This window comes from Macrotis lagotis, chromosome X, assembly GCF_037893015.1.
Source record: "Macrotis lagotis isolate mMagLag1 chromosome X, bilby.v1.9.chrom.fasta, whole genome shotgun sequence".
Classification (NCBI taxonomy): domain Eukaryota; kingdom Metazoa; phylum Chordata; class Mammalia; order Peramelemorphia; family Peramelidae; genus Macrotis; species Macrotis lagotis.
The window spans coordinates 528,833,714-528,838,076 of record NC_133666.1 but is presented as its reverse complement, the minus strand read 5'-3'; positions in this window follow the sequence as shown (position 1 = coordinate 528,838,076).

Genomic DNA, 4,363 nt, shown 5'->3' with positions numbered 1-4,363 from the left:
CATATTGTTGGGCAAAATAATTCAGAATTATTACTTTAATTTCCTTGTAATTGTTGGTGAGTTTACTTTTTTCATTTATGGTACTAGCAATTTCATTTTCTTCTTTCTTTTTTAATCAAATTGACCAGAGGTTTATCAATTTTATTGATTTTTTTCATAAAATCAGCTCTAGGTTCAATATTTTTCTTGCTTTGGATTTTTATTAATTTCTTTAATTTTTAGAATGTGTAATTTGGTATTTAATTGGGGTTTTTAAATTTGTTCTTTCTCTAATTTTTTTAGTTGCATATTTAGTTCATTGATTTCTTCTTCCTCTGATTTGTTCATGGAAGCATTTAAAGATATAATATATCCCCTGATAGCTGCTTTGAGTGTATCTCATAGGTTTTGGTATGTTGTTTCATTATTGTCATCTAGGATGAAATAATTCTTTCTATAATTTGTTACTTGATCCACTCATTCTTTAAACTGAGGGTATTTAGTTTCCAATTAGTTCTGGGTCTATATCTCCCTGGCCAAGTATTGCATATGATTGTTATTGCATTATGATTTGAGAAAGATGTATTCACTATTTCTGCCTTTCTGCAATTGATCATTATGTCCTAGTAAGTAAATGGTCAGTTTTTGTGAAAGTTCCATGTGTACTACAGAAAAAAAGTATATTCCTTTCTGTCCCTATTCAATTTCCTCCATAGGCCTATCATCTCTAGGTTTTCTAACAATCTATTTACCTCCTTAATTTCCTTTTTGTTTATTTTAGGATTAGATTTATCTAAATCTGAGAGTGGAAGGTTGAAGTCTCCTACTAGTAGAGTTTTGCTGTCTATGCCTTCCTATAGCTCTTTCTACTTCTCCTCTAAGAATTTGTATGCTGTACAAGTGGGTGCATACATATTTAATATTGAAATTACTTTATTGTCTATGGTACCTATTGGGAGGATATAGTTTCCTTCCTTATCTCTTTTAAAGCTATCTCCTTTTGCAGCTGCTTTGTATGAGATAATTTTTCACTTCAGCTGAAGCAAAATATATTTTGCTCCAAACTTTTCCCTTTACTCTGTAGGTATCTCTCTGCTTCAAATGGGTTTCTTGTAAGCAGCATATTGTAGGATTCTGATTTTTAATCCACTCTGCTATTCACTTACCTTTTAAGGGACTTACCTTAAGGGACAGTTCATCCCATTCACATTCAAAGTTATAATTACTAACTCTTTATTGCCCTCCATGCTGTCTTCCTTCTGTTTACATTTCCCCCCTTTTTCCCCTTTATCCATATTCCCCAGTGTTTTATTTCTGAATACTGCCACCTTCAGTGTGTTTTCCCTCTTATATCAATCCCCCTCCTCTTTCTTTCCCCTTTCCCTTTTCCCCCTTCTTCCCTTCCTTCTACAGTGCCCCTTTTCTCCCCCTCCTATCCCCTCCCTCCCCCCTTTTTTTCCTTCCTCCCCTTTTTTCCCCTTTAAATGCTGGAAAGGTAAGATAAGTTTCTTAACTTAACTGAGTGTGTCTAAGTCAATTTTAAGCCACGTCTGATGAGATGAAGATTCAGGTGGTTCTCCTCTCCTTCCTTCTTCCCCTCAATTATAATAGGTCTTTTTTTATCTCTTGATGTAATGAGATTTACCCCATTCAATCTCTTCCTTCCTCCCATCTCCTTACTGTCCCCCTTTTTAAGGAGGTATTGTTTTTAAATCATTCTATCTCAGTCACAGAAAAGCTATGAGTGTCCATCACTTCTGGCTAAGTATATGCTCTGTAATAGAGTTATAATTCTCAAGAGTTATGAGACTCTTTCTTCCAAGTGGGTATATAGCCAGTTTCATAATATTGGATAGCTGTTTTTTTCTTTACCTTTTTTAAACCTTTTCTTGTGTCTCTTGAGCCTCCTGTTTCATGTCCAAATTTCCTATTTAGCTCTGGTCTTTTCCTCATGAAATTTTGGAAGTCTCCCATTTCATTAAATGTCTATCTTTTCCCCTGGAAGAATAGGCTCAGCATTGTCAGGCATTGGATTCTTGGCTGCATTTCAGGCTCCTTTGCTCTTCAGAATATCTCCTTCCAGGCCCTTCTATGCCTTAATGGTGCTGTGGCCAGTTCCTGTGTAATCCTTACTGTGGCTCCTAGGTATTTAATTTTTTTCTTTCTGGCTACTTGCAGGATTTTTTCTTTTATTGGATAGTCTTGGCATTTGGCCATAACATTCCTTACTGTTTTCATTTTACGATCTCTTTATGGAGAGCATCAATGTATTCTTTCAATAGCTATTTTTCCCTCTAGCTCCATGATATCAGGGCAATTTTCCATCACTAAATCATGTAATATTAATTCCAAATTTTTTTTTCTCTTCAGTGTTTTCAGGAAGCTCTATAATTCTCAGGTTGTACCTTCTTGATCTGTTCTCGAGGTCAGTGGTTTTGCTGATGAGGTATTTTACATTTTCTTCTATTTTTTCAATCTTTTGGTTTTGTATAACCAAATCTTATTGTCTCATGAAATCATTGGTTTCTACCAATTCCATTCCTTTTTTTAGAGAAGATTTTTTCTTCACTTATCTTTTGCAATTCCCTTTTCCAGGTGGTCAATTCTATTTTTAAAGGAATTTTCCATTTGCCCAAGTGTAGTTTTGAGAGAATCCTTTTCTTATTGCATTTGCCCAATTGAAGATCTGAGAGGATTATTCTCATTTTGTATTTGTCCAATTGTTTTATTGTTGTGAGATGTTAATTTTCTCTTGCAATGTGTTAATTTTCTCTTAACTTTCTTTTTCCCAATTTTTCCACTTGATTTTTAAACTCCTTCCTGATTTCTTCAAGGAAGTCTTTCTGGGCTGGAGACCAATTCATGTTCTCCTCAGAAGTTCTAGATCTCTCTGCATTAGAATCTATTTCTTCAAAGTATTTCTCCATGAGCCCCACCCACCCACCTTTTTGATCTCTTTTCTTCATCTTTCTTGGATCTTCTGTTGGAGGTGGGGATGACTCTCAGGAGTTTGCTTTTGAAGATCCTAGACGATTTGTTCACTTGGCTTAGTAGTTCCAAGGGCTGGTTTCTTTCTCTGGAGTGTTTGTGCCCCTCAAGAGTAGGGTCTGAGTTGACTTTTAAGACTGGGCTGGGCCCTGGGGGAGAGAGTTAATCTCTTTCAGTTGAGTGAAATTTGTAGATCATGCCTTAAGCTGAAGGGGTGGGGGTTGTTTGTTGTTTGTTCTGGGTAAAGGGCTCCACTCCAAAATCTCCATGGCTGAGGGTGGTCTTCTGGTTTACCCCAGCTACTGTCCCCTGGCTGTTCCTCTGCTCGTGTCTCCTGCTTCACCCATGGTCCTCTGAGACAGACCTTCTTGGTAGCTGTTCTTCTCCTAGCTTCTTTTTCTGGGTTTTGTTGATCGAATTTCTGTTAAGAGGTTTCTTTCATGTTGTTTCTGAGGGGGAAAAAGAGGAGAGCTTAACACAGTGCCTATCTTCTCTCTGCCATCTTGGCTGGAAGTATCCTCTGACTTTTTAAGGACTAAAAAGAATCCACTTGAAGAAAAGGGGAAGAGCTGTTTATAGAATGTTTATTGAACACAGAATTCTAGATCTATAAGTAATGGCCTTGAGAAAACACTATCACCATCATTATACCTAGCTATAGTGAGTGTTTGGAACACCATCAGGAATATAAGATCATAAATATAGAGCTGAAAAGAAACTTTAAGGCCTTAAGATTCTAGAACTAGATGAGGAACTGAGGCTTATGGAGGTTAAATGAATTACATAGGATCCCAGAAACAGTCAATAATAGAGCCAGTATCCAAACCCAAGGTTCACTGATACCAAATTTAGCATACTTTCCATTGTTCTGTACTGTCTCCATAAAGCTTTAGATGCAATCCTTGCATATTCTAGGTCATATTCAATCCCCTTGACTGTTTTTTTTTTTTTATCAAACAGTAAAGTGTAATGTACACAAAAATATAGATCACTCATGGATGAAGAAATGGAATCTTTTTTTTTTTCCTTTTTTCCCCTTTTTCTTTCTTTCTTCCTGGTTTTCTTTCTTGTAGTCTCTTCAGAGGGTGTGGAATGGTGGAGATATAAAATAACCATAGCTCTCAGACATGGGAGACAGATTTTTTTCACAGCAAAGTGGCAAAAGAAGCCAAGTGCTGCCTGGTCCCAGAATAAAATTCAATTGGCTATGTATTTTTAAAATAAATAAAATACAATAAAGCATAGATAATGTAAATTTGAGGTTTTCTAAGTCACTATTCAGTTTTAGGTACTTGGGCTTCTTGAGTTGACATCATTGATCTATTGGGTTCAGCATATTGACAAGTTTGACTGAAACAGGATGGTATTAGTGAACATACTGGGAAAAAGTTTTAAT